Source organism: Ovis aries, chromosome 24 (genome assembly GCF_016772045.2).
Source record: "Ovis aries strain OAR_USU_Benz2616 breed Rambouillet chromosome 24, ARS-UI_Ramb_v3.0, whole genome shotgun sequence".
Classification (NCBI taxonomy): domain Eukaryota; kingdom Metazoa; phylum Chordata; class Mammalia; order Artiodactyla; family Bovidae; genus Ovis; species Ovis aries.
This window is the reverse complement of record NC_056077.1, coordinates 10,787,097-10,806,081: the sequence shown is the minus strand read 5'-3', so window position 1 is coordinate 10,806,081 and position 18,985 is coordinate 10,787,097. Positions and strand designations below refer to the sequence as shown.

Genomic DNA, 18,985 nt, shown 5'->3' with positions numbered 1-18,985 from the left:
AGAAAGAACCTGTCTGGATTTTTATCATGGCTTCACACTAACCCGCTGTGTGACCTTGGGCAAGCTATATAACCTCTCTGTGTCTCAATTTCCTCATGTGTAAAATGGGGAGAATAATAGTGCCTACGTCCTAGGGTTCTGGTGAGGATTAAATGAGTTAGGCTGATGCCTGGCTATGCATTTATTATTATTGTTATTATTAAGAAAGATGGGTTGTTGTAAAGATTAAACAAGATGACCGATGTACAAGTGCTCCTATTGGATCTGGCATGTAGTAAATGATCACAATTAAAAGAAAAAAAAAAAAAGTTTTAAACAGAGGATACTTTTGGTTCAGAGTGCAGGAGGTCTGGTAATGAACGTTTAGCCCTGGCTCTTGATGAGCTAAGGCGGGAGAAGAAATCTTAGAGGCTGGGGGTGGGGCAGAGGGGTTTGCAAATGTTTGCTCCATGTTTCAATGTCTCCTTTCAGTGGCTCAAGAAGGTGGAGGAGGGGATGGTGGCCTGGGAAGTGCGGGGTTTGTGGTGGGCGGGGAGACAACCTCCATCTCTAAGAGTGGGTAGGTAGAAGGGGAAGTAGTGTGATTCTTCTTTTTTCTGGAAATGCTCCTGATGATATTCCCAGGTTAGGGCTTCAGGGTTGGGTGTGCTTGGGGCCCAGGGTACAGAAAGGGGAAGTTGGGGGTGTCAGGGACGTCAAGGTGCTCCCTACTTCCCCTCCAGATTGCCTTCTCTTCATTCCAGTGCAAGGCTTGCGCTAGACATGTGAGAGACATCCATGAACTGCACACAGTCAGATGTGGAGTAATAAATGTTGCTGTTGTTTAGCCGCTGAGTCATGTCTGACTCTTTGTAACCCCATGGACTATAGCCCGCCAGACTCCTCTGTCCATGGGATTTCCCAGGCAAGAACACTGGAGTGGGTTGCCATTTTCCTCCTCCAAGGGATCGTCCCGATCCTGGGATCAAACCTGTGTCTCCTACATTGGTGGGTGGATTCTTTACCTCTGAGTCATCAAGGAAGCCCCAGAATAATAAAATGATGTCATTAATTAGAAGCTAGTAAGTGTTACGGATGGAGAAGGGAACGACAGTCCACTCCAGTTGTCTTGCCTAGAGAATCCCACGGACAAAGAAGCCTGGCGGGCTACAATCTGTCGAGTCACAAAGTCGGATACAACTGAGTGACTAACACAAGTGTTACAGAAAAGAGGGTGTGGGGTTAAGAGAGTGAAGGAAGGGCTGTAATTTCAGAGAGGGCGGCCAGAGAAAGTAACACTTAGGCAAACACTTGAACGAGAGAGCAAGCCATGTTGATACCTGGGGTGCCAGTGGTCCCAGCAGAGAGAAACAGCCAGTGCAAAGGCCCTGAGGCAGGGTGATGCTGGAACAGCAGGTGTGTGACTAGAGTGGAGTGAGTGAGACTGAGAGTGTTTGGAGAGAAGGGCAGAGAAGAAGGGAGGGTTAGATCATGTGGGGCTCTGGAGGCTTCGGGAGGGCGGGACACCTCTCTGGACTTTGGGGAAACTGAGTCAGGAACTCAGGATAGGTCGTGAGTATATTGCTTGGGTGACATTACTTTCTTTTCATGGAGATGGAGACATTACTTTCTTTTCACTTTTTTTTCTAGCAGATCAAAAGTGTAAGTCCAGAAACAAAGGGCTCATAGGCTTTGTGGGTACTTGGTTTTTGTGGAAGGGGAGCCTAAAAACAACAGCGACAAGTTTAAGATTAGCGGATGCAAACTATTGTGTATAGAAGAGATAAACAAGGTGCTGCTGTATATACAGGGAACTATATTCAACATCCTGTGATAAACCATAATGGAGAAGAATATGCAAGAGTGAATATATGCGTGTCACCGAATCACTTTGCTGTACAGCAAAAAATAACACGACATTGTAAATCAACTAGACTTCAATTAAAAACAACAACAGCAGCAACTCAGTGATGATAGCATATGAACGTCTGGAGCCTTCCTATGTGCCTGGCATGGTGCCAGCCACGCTGTTTCTTTTCACAAGTTCAGCTCTGCCGCAGCCTCACTGGGCGATGTTGGGACAGTGGAGAAAACAGAGTCTGGAATGGGGAGGGGTTGCCTGAGGTCCTGCCACTCAGAGGGAGCCAAGAAGGGGACTGGAGCCCAGGCCTCGGACTTCACATCTGGATGACTTCAAGGCGCCATCCATTTCCTCAAACAGAGGGGGCCCGACTGCCCACTTCCCACCTCCAAGCCCTGGTCTGACCCTCTGGCGGTTGGGCAATTCCAAGTTTCCTGGACCCACGGTCACAGCCCCCAACCTACGCTTCTCCTTCCAGCCGAAAGAGAAACCAGCCTTGAACCGATGGACAAACACTCGCGTTCAGGTTCAAATTCCAGAAAATGCAGGATCAGTCCAAGCTGTGGTGTGCCCGGGAGTCAACCCCAAGTGAGTGAGATTCTGCAAGTTGAGTGCAAAGGTGGCACTGGTGTTGGGGCACCCGGGAAGACGAGGGAAAGACAAGAATCGGAAGATCTCATTCACACGTCGAATTTGAAGGAAAAAAAATCACCAAACTCAGAGAAACAGGGACGGGATGGATGGTTGCCAGAAGGTGGGGCTGGGATGTGTGTGAAATGAGATGATGGTCATTCGAAGGTGCTCAAAAGGTACAAACTTCCAGTTATAAAATAAATAGGTCCTGGGGAGGTCATGTATAGCATGGTGACTATAGTTAGTAATAATACAGTATCAGATATTTGACAATTGCTAGGACAGTAGATCTTAAAGCTCTTATCACAATGAAGAAGAGATACGTAATTATACATGGTGACAGATGTTAACTAGACTTACTGTGGCGAGCGCTTTGCAATATGTACAACTATGGAATTGTTATGTTGCACACCCGAAACTAATATAATGTTATTTGTCAATTACATCTCCATTCAGGAAAATGAAGGGAAAGTGGCAGAGGGCTCCAAGGGAGCAGAGGAACTTTCATGGGGACCTTGGCTGGGGGTTGTGTGGGGAGTAGGGGAAATTAGCTATTCCCTTTCTGACGGGGGAGAGCCGGGTTTTGCTTCAACCCACACAGAACTGCTTATTTCTCTTTTGTGGGTTGCATCTCTATGGGAGGCTACAGTGGAGGGAAAGTCTCTGAGGTTCAACAGCCTAAAAGATACAGGTCTGGGTGATCTAGAAGGCTGTAAGCTCCAAGAAGCTCTCCGTGGCGAGGTGACTAAACAGGGACATGGAGCCAGGCAGCCTGGGTTCAACTTGCCACTGCTACCATTGCTGTGTGACTTTTGGCGACTTGCTTTATGTCTCTGAGCCTCATCTGTAAAGTGAAGATGATCACCCTCATCCTCACATAAGACTGCCCTCACAGGGCTGTTGGGTGTACCATCTTTAAATAAAGATGATTCCGGGATTCGTGCTCTACCCGCACCGCCCCTTCTCCCCCTGCAGGGCTGTTGGAATGGATCCCAGAGAACGAAGCTCTTTTGTGCCATGAAGACATTTGTTTCCTGGAAGCTGCAACAATTAGAAAGCGCCAGGGATGATTGCAGAGTCACAGGGTACTCATTATTGATTTATCATCTATCTCCTGCTCCCAGCCAGAACTCCAGGGGGGCTGGGACCTTGCCTTTGGCTTTGTGATCCCAGCTCGAGGCCCCTGCGACAGTCCTGGCACCCAGATCACAGCAGCTGAGGGAGTGAGAAGGCTGTGGGACAGCCTCTGGAGTCTGCTGGACTTGGTTCAAATCCCGTCTCCAGGCACCTTCTTGCTGTGTGACTTGGGGCTTGTTACTTAATCTCTCAGGGCCTCCGATGCCTCATCTGTAACACAGGAGAGTTTTTGTAAAGAGGAAAGGAGATAGGGACTTCCCTGGTGGTCCAGTGGCCAAGAATGCGCCTGCCAAGGCAGGGGACTCGGATTTGATCCCTGGTCTGGGAGGATCCCACCTGGCCGGGGCCCTGCGCCACAGCTGCTGAAGCCCTAAGCGTGCCCTGGAGCCTGTGGTCTGCAGCGGGAGAGCCATCGCAGTGAGACACCCGAGCACCACAGCTAGAGAGTAGCCCCCTACTCGCCGCAACTAGAGAAAGCCCACGTGCAGCAACCAAGATCCAGCGCAGTCAAAAATGAATTTTTTTTTTTTAAAGAGAGAGAAAAGGAGATAATGGATGCAAAAGGGTCCAGTGTCCAGGACCCCGTGGGGGTAGAGTTAGTGTCTATCCTCTTCCTCCTTAGGCACTGGGGGTTCATTCCACATTCTTGAGCCATTGCTGTGGTCCCGGTGCTGTTGTTTAGTCGCTAAGTCGTGTCTGGCTGTTTGCAACACCATAGACTGTAGCCTGCCAAGCTCCTCTGTCCATGGAATTCTCCAGGCAAGAATACTGGAGTGGGTTGCCATTGCCTCCTCCAGGGGATCTTTCCCACCCAGGGATCGAACCCCTGTCTCTTGCATTGACAGGCAGACTCTTTAGCACTGAGCCACCTGGGATGCCCACACAGTGAGGGGGTGTCTTGTTAAATAGAACCTCAGGCGTACAGCATGTCATTCAGGTAATGTTATTGGGGGGATCGGGCCTCTCCTCCTGAGGACCCTCTTTCCCCTGCATTTAATCATCCCCCCACACCCCCCACCAAGGAGGTCACCAAGGTCTGCCTCTGGACAGACTAGAAAAGGCCCCACCTGCTGCTTCTCCGGGGCCTGGTGGAGACAGAGGCCTGGCTAGCTCGGGCTAGTTCCCACACCTTGAGGGCAAAGGCTGACCCACGTAATTATGGGGTTGGGTTAACTCAGCCCGGCCTCCATGTTGGCCACTGTCTGTAGGTGCCATCGCTTTGGCTAAAGGCCTACCGACCAGGCAGACCGAATAGAGAATGCCTAGTTAAATGTGAATTTCAGACAAACAATGAGTAATTTTTTTTTTTTTTTTTAGCTTAAGTATGTCTTGGGCAAGGCTGATAATATATCACAAGTCTGCAACATTTGGGATATTACTTGCTATTTATCTGAAATTCACATTTAACTGGGCGTCTTGTGTTTTTATTTGCTACAGCTGGCAACTCCACCAAGGCCTCTCTCTGCCCCTGAATTCACCCCATTTCAGCTCCATCTTGGCAGCAGCAGAAGCAAAGAGCATATCCAGGGCCAGAGCCCAGCCAAGGGCAGAGAGCCAGGCTCTGGGCACAAGGAAGGCCTCTCATGTCCCCAGCCTCGGTTTCCCCATCTTTGTAACTCAGCAGGAAAAATCTTGGCTGCTCGGGCCTTTTGCAAGAATGAATTGTGTGATGTGTGTGTGTGGGAAACATGTTTTAAAAGTGAAAAAGGTGTTGTGGAAACATTAGTTACCATAATTCATTGTTATGAATAACACAGGTCAGCCAGTGGAGGCGGTTTCTGGCAGCTGGGTTCTTTTTTTGAAAATTTGTTTTTCGAAACCAGCAATTGCTGTTTGTTCTTAAAAACGTTAGAAAATGGGAAGTAGCAAAATGAGAAGAAAAATCCCTAATTATTCTCCTCACTTAGAGACAACTATTTATCTTGTCCTTTTTTTTTTAAAAAAAATTTCGTTCTGTGGCAGGATCTTAGTTCCATGACCAGGGATTGAACCATGCCCCGTGCACTGGAAGTGCAGAATCTTAACCACTGGACTGCCAGGGAAATCCTTAGCACAGCGTTTTGTGTGTATGTGCTTTTATTAGTTAGTGATAAAATTAATCAGAATTATTTATCATGCAGGGATGTATGGTTATTTGGTTAAAATCCCAGACAATTTAATCATAGGATCTAGGTTTATCCCATCTCCCATCCAGATAATCTCATTCTTGTATGGGCAGGCATTTGGATAAGAAAGCAAAAGACAAAATTAAATCAATAACCAAAAACCATAAACAAAGGACATCTTGCGCTACAATCTCTGGCATTTTTAACTTTAGATTTCCAATGCATTCATGTTAGTTACATGCCATTCCTGCCATGTCACAGCGTTTTTTCATCCTTGAAAAAGTGTGAAGATTTTTTTCCCAGGTGTATGTGTGTGTAGTTTATTTTCTTTTTAAACACAAAATAGGATTATATCCTACATTCTTTTAGGCAACCCGTTTTTCTCCCCTGGCTGTTGAAATTTCAGAAAACACCCACAGGAAGTCTCTGCACCTCTGTCCAGTTCATGTGATACCAGGCGTGTTGGCTTGTATGTGTCTACTTCCCAGATCTTGCTCTGGGCCCTTTTGGGTTAGAACTGCAAAGTCTTCAATGGGAAGAGAAACAGTCACAGAAATGTGTATAAACGTGAACCCTGCCTCTGCTATGTCCTAACAGAGCATACGTGAGATGCCTGGTTTACTTTTTTAAAATTGCTATAAATTCATATAAGATTTAACATTCTCACCATTTTAAACTCTACAATTCAGAGTATCCCATTGGAGAAGGGAATGGCTACTCACTCCAGTATTCTTGCCCAGAGAATTCCATGGACAGAGGAGCCTTGCAGGCTACAGTCCTGGGGTTACAAAGTGTCGGACACCACTGAGTGACTAACACTTTCACAAACTCTACAATTCAGTAAACTTCACAATTCAGCATGTTGTGCAACCATCACCATGATTAGCTTCCAGAATATTTTTAGCCCCTCCCAAAAGAAATCACATACCTATCTCCCCGCTCCTTCCTGCCCTTGGCAACCACTAATCAGTTTTCTGTATCTATAGAGTCTTGCTGTTCTTGAAACTTGATATGAATGGAATCATATACCATGTGACCTTTCATGTCTGGCTTCTTTCACTTAGCATTGGGTTTTCAGGGTCTGTCCAAACTATAGCAAACGTTAGCATTTCACTCCTTCTTATGATCAAATAATATTCCATCATAAGGATATACCACTTTTTGTTTATCTGCATCAGTTAATGGACATTTAGGTTATTTCCATCTTTTGATTATTTGGAATAATGCTATGAACATTCCTGCACAAAGTTTTGCTTGGAAACCTGTTTTCAATCCTTTCGTGTATATACCTATGGGGTAGAACAGTGGTTGCACCATTTTATAGTCCTGCCAGCAATGTGTGAAAGTTTCCATTTCTTCACTTGCTCCCCAACACTTGTTTATTTTCCATCAAAAAAACTTTTTTTTTTTTTTAATGACCACCATAGTGGGTATGAAGTGGTTTCTCGCTGTAGTTTTGATTTGCATTTCCATGATGACTAATGGTGTTGAGCATCTTTTCATGTGCTTATTGGCATTTGTATATCTTCTTTGTAGAATTGGCTATTCAAATCTTTTGCCAGTGTTTTGTTTAACTTAAATTTGTGTGTGGTAAAATATACATAATGTAAAATTTATCATTTCAACCATTTTCAAGGGTACAGTTCAGTGGCATTAAGTGCGTTCACAATATTGTGCAGCTATCATCACTCTCCATCTCCAAAGCTTAAAAAAAAAAAAGGATATTTTTAAAAAGCAGTTTTAGGGGCTTCCCTGGTGGCTCAGTGGTAAGGAATCTGCCTGCCAACGCAGGAGACACAAGTTTGATCCCTGATCTGGGAAGATCCCACATACTGTGGAGCAACTAAGCCCGTGCACCGCAACTATTGAACCTGTGCTCTGGAGCCCAGGAGCCAACAGTACTGAGCCCACGTGTTGCTCAGCAGTTGAGCAACTACTGAAACCAGCAAGCTCTGGAGCCTGTGCTACCCAGCAAGAAGCCACTGCAATGAGAAGCCCCTACAGAGCAATGAAGAGTAGCCACAGCTAGAGAAAAACCTGCACAATAACGAAGACCAAAACAGCAGTTTTAGATTTGTAGAAACTTAGGAAGTTATGGGAAGTTCCCGTATACTCCCTGTCTCCACAAATACATAGCCTCCCCTATTATCAACATTCCCCACTAGAGTGGTACTGAGACAGGGCTGGGCCCTGGGCCCTGGGCCCTGGGACCCTTTGCTGCAGTGCTTGCCTCTGGACAAACTCTCCTTGAGCAACAAAATACAAAGAAACTATATGAGACTAAAAATAGCTGAATGGCTGTACACTTGGGGCAAATTTTGGACAAGATTAAAAAAAAGATAAAAAACACCCAACTACCACTTCAGAAAGTGAAAGTTGCTCAGTTGCATCCGACTCTTTGCAACCCCATGGACTGTAGCCTGCCAGGCTCCTCTGTTCAAGGAATTCTCCAGGCCAGGATATTGGAGTGGGTTGCCATTTCCTTCTCCAGGGGATCTTCCCAACCCAGGGATGAACTCAGGTCTCCCATATTGCAGGCAGATTCTTTACCATCTGAGCCACCAGGGTTCTGAAGAGTTGGGATTAAAAACAGGGTATTGTGCATACGCCGAGTATACAATACCACCTAAGGGTGTGCAAACCACCTAGATCACCCTCCAGCCTGACCTCTGGACTCACTCCTACCCTCCCTCCGTTTCAGGAATCAGCTCCCCTTGGGGAGGAGCAAGGGAACCTGTTACTTGTTTTCCGTCCCTCCTGCTGTAGCAGAAGCCCTGAAAAAGCCTTGCCTGAAGTTCTCATCCGGCCTCTTAATCAATTTCTATTGACTAGGGAAGTCCAAGGACCCTGGTTGATAACGGTGCATTTGTTACAATTGATGAACTTACATTGACATCTCATCATCACCCAAATCTATAGTTTATATTAGGGCTCACTTTAATATATATATATGTATTATTATTTTTTAACATTTTAAAAATCTATTTTATTGTTGCCTGTGAGGTCTTTGTTGCTGAGCTTGGGCTTTCTCTAGTTGTGGCACGCCAGGGTTGCTCTCTAGTGGTGGTGCGCAGGTTCTCATTGTGGTGGCGCCTCCTGTCGCAGAGCACCAGCTCCACAGTGAATGGGCTTTAGCAGTTGTGGCGGACAGGCTCAGTAGTTACAGCTTGTGGGCTCTAGCACATGGGTATGCATGTAGTTCTGGTACATGGGCTTAGTTGCCCTGTGGCATGTGGAATCTTCCAGGACCAGGGATGGAACCTGGGTCCCCTGCATTGGCAGGCAGATTCTCAACCACTGGACCACCAGGGAAGTCCTTAATATCTTTCTTTCTTTATGTATTTGGCTGTGTCAGGTCTTAGTCGAGGTACACAGGGATCTTTTGTTGTGGCTCGAGAGCTCAGTAACTGTGGCACACAAGCTTCGCTGCTCTGAGGCACGTGGGAATATACATATACACACACACACACACCCTAGAGAAGGACATGGGAACCCACTCCAGTATTGTGGCCTGGAGAATCCTCCTGGATAGAGGAGCCTGACTGGCTATAGTCCATGGGGTTGCACAGAGTCAGACATGACCAAGCACAACATAGCATATATACACATAAATATGTGTGTGTGTATGTCGCTCAGTCGCTCAGTCGTGTCAGACTCTTTGCAGCCCCACTGGACTGGCAACCCCTGTTGCCCGCCAGGCTCCTCTGTCCATGGGGAGTCTCTAGGCCAGAATGCTGGAGTGGGTTGCCATGCCCTCCTCCAGGGGATCTTCCCAACCCAGGGAATCTAACCCAGGTCTCCCACATTGCAGGTGGATTCTTTACCATCTGAGCCACCAGGAAAGCCCATATATATATATATATATATATATATATATAAAATTTTATCTTATTCATTTTTGGCTGTGCTGGGACTTCATTGCCCCTCAGGCTTTTCTCTAGTTGTGACGAGTCGGGGCTACCCTTTCTTGCAGTGTGCAGGGCTTCTCATTGGGGTGGTTTCTCTTGCTGCGGAGCACAGGCTCTGGGGCACGTGGGTTTCAGTAGTTGCGGCGTGGCTCCTGGGCTCCAGAGCACAGGCTCAGTAGCTGTGGTGCACAGACTCAGTAGCTCTGCGGCATGTGGCATCTTCCCAGATCAGGGATCGAACCTGCGTTTCCTGCACTGGCAGGTGGATTCTTAACCACTGAGTCACCAGGGACCCCCAGTGTCCCCTCTTGCTGTTGTACATTCTAAGTGAAGTCACTCAGTCATGTCCAACTTTGCGACCCCTTGGACTGTAGCCTGCCAGGCTCCTCTGTCCATGGAATTTTCCAGGCAAGGATACTGGAGTGGGTTGCAATTTCCTCCTCCAGGGGGTACATTCTAAGGGTTTGGACAAATATAATGACATATATCCACAAATATAAGAACATGTATCCGCAGATATCCTCAAATATAATGACATATATCCACAGAAAGTCAGACACAACTGAGCGACTGGGCACACATGCCCGCATCCATCATAATATCATATAGAGTATTTTCACTGCCCTAAAATTTCCCTGTGCTCTGCGTATTCACAGTTTTGTGTTTCTCTGGGACTTTCCCACCATCCCAATGCCTAATTAAAAAACTGAGTTGATGTCTCTTTGTTGTTGATTTGTAAGGTTGCTTTACAAAATATGGATACTAGATCCTGATTAAATGATTTGGAAATATTTTCTCCCATTCTGTGGATTGTCTTTTCACTCTCTTGATATAAGCATACCTTGTTTTGTGTTGTTTTGCTTTATAAAGTGCAAATACTTTATTGCACTTTGCAGATACAGCAAGTTATTTTTTAGAAATTTAAGGTTTGTGGCAACTTTGCTAAGCAAGTCTATTGAAGTCATTTTCTCAACAGCATTTGCTTACTTTGCGTCTATCTCTCTGTCACATCTTGGTAATTCCTTAAATCTTTCAAACTTTTTCATTACTATTATATTTGTTATGGTGATCTGTGATCTTTGATATTACTATTAAGACTCTCTGAAGACTCAAAGGATGGTTAGAAATTTTTAGCAATAAAGTATTTTGAAAATTAAGATATGTACTTTTTAAAAGACATAATGCTATTGCACACAATAGACTATAGTACAGTGTTAGTATATATTTAATATTCACTGGGAAGCTAAAAAATTTGTGTGTTGCTTTATTACAATTTTCACTTTCTTGCGGTGACCTGAAGCTGAACCCTTAATAAACCCAAAGTATACCAGTAGTGTCCTTTCATGCCCAAAACCTTTTCAATTTTGATGAAGTTAAATTTATCTGTTTTTTTCTTTTTGTACCTTAAGCTTTTGATATCATATTTAAGAAACCATTGCCTAATCCAAGATCACAGAATTCACAGTTTTGTTTCCTTCTAAGAATTGATGCTTTTGAACTGTGGTGTTGGAGAAGACTCTTGAGAGTCCCTTGGACTGCAAGGAGATCAGCCAGTCCATTCTGAAGGAGATCAGCCCTGGGATTTCTTTGGAAGGAATGATGCTAAAGCTGAAACTCCAGTACTTTGGCCACCTCATGCGAAGAGTTGGCTCATTGGAAAAGACTCTGATGCTGGGAGGGATTGGGGGCAGGAGGAGAAGGGGATGACCGAGGATGAGATGGCTGGATGGCATCACTGACTCGATGGATGGAAGTCTGAGTGAACTCTGGGAGTTGGTGATGGACAGGGAGGCCTGGCGTGCTGCGATTCACGGGGTCGCAAAGAGTTGGACACAACTGAGCAACTGAACTGAACTGAACTGAAGAGTTTTATAGTTTTTCCATCTTGAATTCATTTTTTGATATGGTGTGAGGCAGGGATCCAGCTTCACTCTCTTGCGTGTGAATATGCAGTTGCCCCAGCACCACTTGCTCTAAAGACTCTCTTACCATGAAATGGTCTCAGTATCTTTCTCAAAAACCCGTTGCCCACATATGTGTGAGTTTATGTCTGTTTGCTTATTTTTGATTTTGTTTTTGTTGCATCGCATGTGGGATCCTAGTTCCCTGACCAGGGATCGAACCTGCGCCCCCAGGATTGTAAGTGCAGAGTCCCAGTGACCACTGGGCTGCCAGGGAAGTCCCTCTATAGTTTTTATTATTATTATTTTATGTTATGTGTATATATTTTTTTCCTCTAGAGTTTTAAAACAAGAAAAGATTGGCATCACTAATAACATCTTATCTGGCAATTTCTCATGCTGAAGGATTGAATTACCCTCCTTTAACTGAGTAATATGTCCATGGCTGCTAGTATTTGGGTCCACTTGGTGAAAGGTGGTAAGACCTTTGGGCAGGGAAGAAGGGGGACAGTTTGCTGTAAGACCTTGGACAAGTTACTCTCTGCCTGGGTCTCAGCGTGAAGTTGGGGGGTGGTGAGAGGTTCCACCTCCAGAAGAGTTCTGGAATCCAAGTCTATGAATCCACAGGGGGCTCTTAGGCTTTCTGCCCCGACAGCATTTCTCTAGGTAGCCACAATAGGGTTCCACCCATTCTGCAGGACTCTGTATTTGGGGCTTCCCTGGTGCTCAAATGGTAAAGAATCTGCCTGCAACATGGGAGACCTGGGTTCAATCCCTGGGTCAGGAAGATCTCCCGGAGAAGGGAATGGCAACCCACTCTAGTATTTTTGCTTTGAGAATCCCATGGACAGAGGATTCTCACCTTAAAGCCACACCATCATCAATGCCCTGTAATGACTTTCCAGGGGGCCTTACTAGCAGGATCAGGGCTGCTGTTATTACTCTAGCAGGATAATAGAGGCTCTTGTCAGAGATGCAGCATCTATTGAGGGGCAGTGAGTTGATGGATGTTGATATAGTGGGGGCAGGAGGAGAAGGGGACGACAGAGGATGAGATGGCTGGATGGCATCACCGACTCTATGGACCTGAGTTTGAGTGAACTCCGGGAGTTGGGGATGGACAGGGAGGCCTGGCGTGCTGCAATTCATGGGGTCGCAAAAAGTCGGACACGACTGAGCGACTGAACTGAACTGAACTGAACTGAAATAGTAGTTACTCATTTCCAGAGCTTTCAGTGATTGAGTGAGAAAGTAGCAGGGGCCACAGGACACCCTGGGTGCATGCAAAGTATTGGGTTGGCCAAACAATTCATTTGGGTTTTTGTTTCATCTTAGGGAAAACCTGAATGAACTTTTTGACCAGTCCAATAGTTAGCAGCTGCTGCTGCTCCTAAGTTGCTTCAGTTGTGTCCGACTCTGTGAGACCCCAGAGACGGCAGCCCACCAGGCTCCACCATCCCTGGGATTCTCCAGGCAAGAACACTGGATCGGGTTGCCATTTCCTTCTCCAATGCATGAAAGTGAAAAGTGAAAGTGAAGTCCCTCAGTCGTGTCTGACTCTTAGCGACTCGGTGGACTGCAGCCTGCCAGGCTCCTCCGTCCATGGGATTTTCCAGGCAAGAGTACTGGAGTGGGGTGCCATTGCCTTCTGCGAGTTAGCAGCTAGGATAGGTTTAATTTAGCACAATCTGTGCTGAACGCTTTGCTTGCATTGTTCAGCTAAATCTCTGTGGATCTTACGAGACAGGTACTGTTATGCCCATGTTACAGACAGGAGACTGAGGCCAGAGCAAGTGGGCACATGGCCAAAGGCACATAGATTTTCTTGGGTTGCCTGGATGCATCTGAATGCACAGAATTGAGGTATGGGGAGAAAAGGGCCGACTTCCGGAGGGCAGGGAGCGCTGGATGCCTTGGCAAGGGATCTGGAGGTGATCAGCATTGTCTGAGAACCGGGAAGGAGAACAAATGCCGAAGATGGGGACCCAGGGGCGCAGGGGAGAGCAGAGTGGGAATGGAAATCAGGAGGGGAGTTCAAGGTTGTGCGGGCACGTGGCGCGGATCCACGAGCAGGAGCAGAACCCGAAAGGGGAGACACTCTCTGAGAGTGGGGTCTGGGCTGAAACTAGGGGGTTCCAGGGAGTGAGCGGGGTCTAGGGGTGTCAAGGGGGTGTTCCGAGGGTAGCGGGAGATCGGAGCGGTGGAGGGGAAGGGTAGAAGCCAGAGGGTCGCAGGTCCCTGATGGGGTTTCTAGCTTGGGGGAGGCGGCCCCCCGCGAGTGGGAAGGATCGGGTCCAGGCGGCGCATAGAGGCGGGGACAAGCCGGAAGCGGGAGCCGGAGCGCCCCGCCCCGGCCGGTCCAGCTCCCGCCCCCCGCCTTCAGGCGCTCCTCCCCGCCGTCTTCCAGCCAGTCCGCCCCCCAGCTCCATCTGCTCAGACCTCCCGGCTCGACTGGCGGCGCGCGCGGCGGTGAGTGAGGAGCGCGTTGGCTGGCGGCGGGGGCGCGGGCTGGGGTCGCCGACGGGAGGAGGCAGCGACCGGGGTGCTGATCCGCGGAGCGTCGAGCTGGTGGTGGCTGGAGAGCGGGGTCGGTGCGGCGCCAGCACCAGCTCCGGACTCCGCGGGAGTGGTGGCGGTGTCCCGGAACCCTGGCGGGTCCCCGGGGTTCGAAGTGGTTGGAGGGCGTCGGAGTCCCGCCGCGATCTTCCACGCGGGGCCGGGGAGGCCGGGCTTCCAGTCACTTGGCGCTTGTTCCCGCCGCAGTCCAGGCAGGGTCCCGTTCCTGCTCCCCGAAGTGAGCCGATCGCCCGCGGATCGCGCGCGGTGGGGTCATCCCGCCCTCACCTGAAAGCGCGCCCCGTGTTGCTCGCGGGGGTCTCCTCCTCGGGAGAGGACACCCCGAAGCTTTTCAAGAAAGTTTCGTCTCGCTTGGTAGCTGCTCTCTCAAAGTTGAAGTTTCCAGACTTATTATCGCACGGCTATTCAGAAACAAAACCAACCAACCAAACAAAAAAAGCCCAACAGATTTCCGACGCCGGTCCCAGAAATTCGACTTCTGGGGTCCACGATATCTGCTTTTCCCCGCCATCCCCCGCTCCAGGGGGTTCCCCATAGTATTCAGGACCGCTCTCGGCGGACACCGGCGGGCCTAGGGAGCCCACGAGAGATAAAAATTCCGGACACAGAGCAAACGGAGCCAGGGCCCTGGCTAGACCCCTCGCGGGGAGGGGTTGTGGGGGGGGGGAGCGGGTAAGGTAGGCACCCTGTGAGCGCAGGGGTCGGCCGGGACCCCGTCCACTGCCGCTGCCAGATACATGCCAGTGGCACAGGCCGGCAAGGTGGACATTGGCCCTCCACGCCCAGCTAGGTAGGTGGCCTCTTTCTCTTTGGTTTCCAGGTCACTGTGATCTGGGCAGTGGAGTCATTGTTATGCCAGAAACCCTTCATCAAGGTCAGGACAGGAGGTGATGGGGAAATGGGCAATTCTGGACCGGCTGTGCATTCCAGGGATCAGGCCGGCTGGTCTTTGATTAGTTGTCTGGTGGCTTTTGTGCTGCCGATAAGTGGGGCTGATGTCATTGCATGTCGGACTGAGCTTTGGTGGCTGGGAAATCCAAATTCTGGAAGGCACAGGGCCTTCCCATCTTAGTGCATCAGAGTAAGACTCGCCCACCCATCTTCCCAAGGGGAATAAGCCCTTGGCTGGGTGAGCTGGTGCTGGTTCAAGGGCTGTCTGGAAGGCAGGTTGGCCCTGCAGTTCCCCTGGGGCCCTTTTAAGGAAAGATGTGGTTTGCATTAGTGTGTGCTTGACTGCCTCCCCTATCTTCTTACCCCCCACCCCGCCCCCTGGCCCTGCCCAAGCCATCTCTGATTGACTCTTACAGTGAGACTCACCTGGATGTGGTGTCCAGCGTGAGCTGGTATCTGGGACTCCACCAGACTGTTTGGTTTTATCGAAGTTGACTTGGAGGAGGCCTGCAAGCAGGACTTGGCTCTACCTGACGTAGAATAATACCCATGCTGCTCCTGACTTACCTCAACCAGGCCTTGCACTGGGGTTTAAAGGTGCCCCAGACTCTCTAAGAAACGTCTATTGTAGATCTACGATGGGAGGGGCCCATCTTCCCCCTTTCCTGTTACTTGAAGGCATGAATAATAGATGCTTTTATTCACATTTGTGAAAGTATCCTCATTGTAATGTTTTTGTGGATTAAGTGACTCACTGATTGATCTGAGATGGAGGATCAATTTCTTAAGTCTCTAAATACTAGATTGAAGTCATTTCACTGTCTCTGGTGAGTAAACTTTCCTTTGTTCCTTTAGTCCCTTTTACTGGATGGTTGTGGGGAAATAAAATGCTACTCTAGCCTTGTAAAGGACACAGAAGAAATGTCTCTATGTTCTGAGGGGTTTATGCTGCAGTGGAAAGTGGAAAAAAACACAGGTGGATAGTCAGTGCTCAGCAATGCCCTTTACTCTGGAAGGATTGAAAGAAATGGAAAGGAGTGAACTACAAGTCAGGGAAAATTTCATAGGAAAGCAGAGACCTGAGAATACATGTCATAGAAGGTACATGTATTCCAAATAAGCAGAAGAGGCTCAGCAAAGCTTTGGAGGAAGTGCAGGCTAGCCCATAGTTGAGGACAGTAAAAGAGAAGCCACTGAGAGCAAAGGAACTGGAAGGCATTTCCAGCCCAAGTTTATTTTCAAGGAGATAGACAGGGCATGCTTCCTTGCTTTTACCCACGACTGGCAGTGCTATGGTGCCACTCTGAGAATGGGAGTATGCCCATCAAGGACTTAAAATTCTCCTGCTGAAAATGAATCAACCCCAGCTACAGTGATGGTGGAAAAAAATGAGTTCCATGACTCGAAGTCTTAGAGTTTTGACACTGTGACCTGTCTTCTATTTGTTTGTGCTTTTACTGCAATGAAAATAGCTCACTGGGCAGTGTGGTCCGTCTCACCAAGCAAGTAGCCTTCCTTAACTCATCGGGGTTGAGCTCTAAGTGGTACTTTCCTGGGTCCTCACAATTTCATCTTACTGTTTGCACCTGCGCTGGGGCTCAGGGCAGTCGGGATAACACTTTTGTGGCCAATGAATTTGTCTTCTGACTGCAGATTATTTCTGTGAAGAACTGTGTGTACTTTCATAAGACTTAGGGCCTGGACAGAAGAAAGTAAATATCACGGGTGTCTCAGTGGCAACTCCCTGTTTACCTAGTAGGTAGGAAGTTAATTCACCGAGATCCGAAAAGTCAGAGGCACTTTCTTCTTCGTGGGTGTTAACGTCAGGGAAAATAATGGTGAAGAATTTAAGCTATTTAGCTCATGGGGGTTTCTTCTTTTCTTTAAAAAAAAAAAAAAAATTATTTATTTTGGGAGATCTAACCCATGCCCCCTGCAGTGAAAGCAAGGAGGAAATCCTGACCGCTGGACTGCCAGGGAATTTCCTCTCATGGAGTTTTAGAATTGACAATGTTCCTGAGGTAAATGTAAGAGCTTAGCATTGACTCACCCTATCCGTGAGTCCAGGGAGATTATTCATAAAGGCTGCATTGGTATTTTTTAAAGTTATGTAAAAAATAACAATATTACAGAAAGCATGAAAAATAACGAAGCGTATCCGGTATAATCTCAGCCTGTGAATGAAACAGCTAGCATCAGTTTTCCTTATTTGGCGGCTTCTTGTCATGGTGCCTGCTTTTTTATGAAGTTGTAGTCAGGGTACGAATAATTTTGTCTCCTGATGCAGCCCTATTAATGTTCTCATTGTGCTGTTTCATCAAAAACCGTCATTCATGTGGAAACTGGGGATGTGGTTTCACCAGGAATCCAGGGGGGGAATTGTTTCCCTTTGATTCTGGGGGCGCAGCCCAGCTCCCCATTGGAAGCATTTTCCATTCCACAAATCACTGTAATTTGTACTTAAGCCATATTTGAACCTGACTCTCAGATTGTGGTCACTTTATCTCTGCCTGGTGAAAGAAACTGAATTCGGAAGATGGAATGTGAAAACATGTCTCTGAAATCTTTCCCTGCGAGCTTCTGTGCTTTTAACGGAGGTAGGCTGAATTTATTTGGGGTTCATTGGCCTAAGAACCTTAGTGTAATTTCTCACTTCCTCTCCCGAAGAGAGTTGGAGATCCCAGTTTCCCTTTTTGTCTAAATTCTTCCTCCTAATAGATTGTAAAGAATAGTTTTCTCCGGAGACCGTGAAAGACCAGCTCTCTTTGACCTCCTCAGCTGGTTCTCCACCTTGTGTACAAACTAGGCTATTTTCTTAGGAGGCCCGACAATTTGCATGTGTGTGTGTCCTTCTTTTTTGCCCAGGAATGTCTTTTTCCCTGGGGTCATTTCTCTAATGCCTGTATTCTTTTCTGGGGCCTGGACTGTGGGGGCAGGGAATGGAATTGAATAATCTTCCTCTTTCTGTTCCTGAAAGAACTGATTTTAGAGGATTAAGTGGGTGGGGAAAAAGCTGCCTTATCTTCTCTCTGAAGGCCTTGCCCTTTTGTGTGTTGATCTAATACCTAAATCCAGAAAACTGTTCTATACACATCAGGAGGATGTATTTTTAGAAGTTTATCACCTACCTGTGGCCACCTAACCTATTTGTGCTGAGATATATAAAAAGGAAATGGCAACCCACTCCAGTATTCTTGCCTGGAAAATCCCATGGACAGAGGGGCCTGGTAGGCTACAGTCCATGGGGCCGCAAAGAGTCGGACACAACTGAGTGACTTCAATCAATCAATCAATCAATCAATATATATATATATATATATATATATATAATATATATAGTTTATCACCTATTTGTGGCCAGGCATCAGTGTGCAAATGCTGGGAGGAGATTCATTAAACTTTAAGGCTTATTCACTTAAAATGGCGGTATCTGTGTATCTGTCTGTCTGCCTATCTACCTGTGTATCTATCTAGTAATTGGTAATCATCTATCTATCTACCTGTGAACCTATCTAGTAATGGGTCAGAGAGAAATACTAGAAACCCTGATCATCACCCTGGCCTCCACTTGATCCTTCCCATTTAACCAAAATACCTGAGGGGAAATAAAACTTTCTTTAAAAAAAAAAAAAAAAAAGTAAAACCTTAAACTTCTTTTTAATGGCAGCTTGATTTTTTTTTTTTTAAATTAAAAAAAAGACATATATTTGTTTTTGGCTGCACTGGGTCTTTGTTGCTGGGCAGACTTCTCTCTAGTTGCAGCGAGCGGGAGCTACTCTTTAGTTGCGTACGTGGGCTTCTCATTGCGGTAGCTTTTCTTGCTGTGGAGCATGGTCTCTAGGCAGGCATGCAGGTTTCTGTAGTTGTGGCGCAAGAACTTAGTTGTCCTGAGGAACGTGGGATCTATCCGGACCAGGTATTGAACCTGTGTCCCTTGCATTGGCATTCAGATTCTTAACCACTGGATTACCCCGGAAGCCCTGTTTTGTCTTT

General features: G+C 47.2%; 1 protein-coding gene across 7 annotated transcripts in view; it reads left to right on the top strand.

The window, feature by feature from the left end:
- Positions 1-13,933: 13,933 nt before the first annotated feature.
- The window catches only part of LITAF (lipopolysaccharide induced TNF factor), a 37,283-nt gene continuing 32,231 nt past the window's right edge, over positions 13,934-18,985 (top strand). For 6 of the 7 annotated variants that reach the window (XM_015104081.3, XM_042240509.1, XM_060405812.1 and 3 more), the window contains exon 1: positions 13,934-13,993. The gene's annotated coding sequence lies outside the window, so the exon portion shown is untranslated. Of the gene's footprint in view, positions 14,096-18,985 lie in introns of all 7 variants that reach the window. The other variant, XM_042240517.1, reaches the window with a different exon arrangement.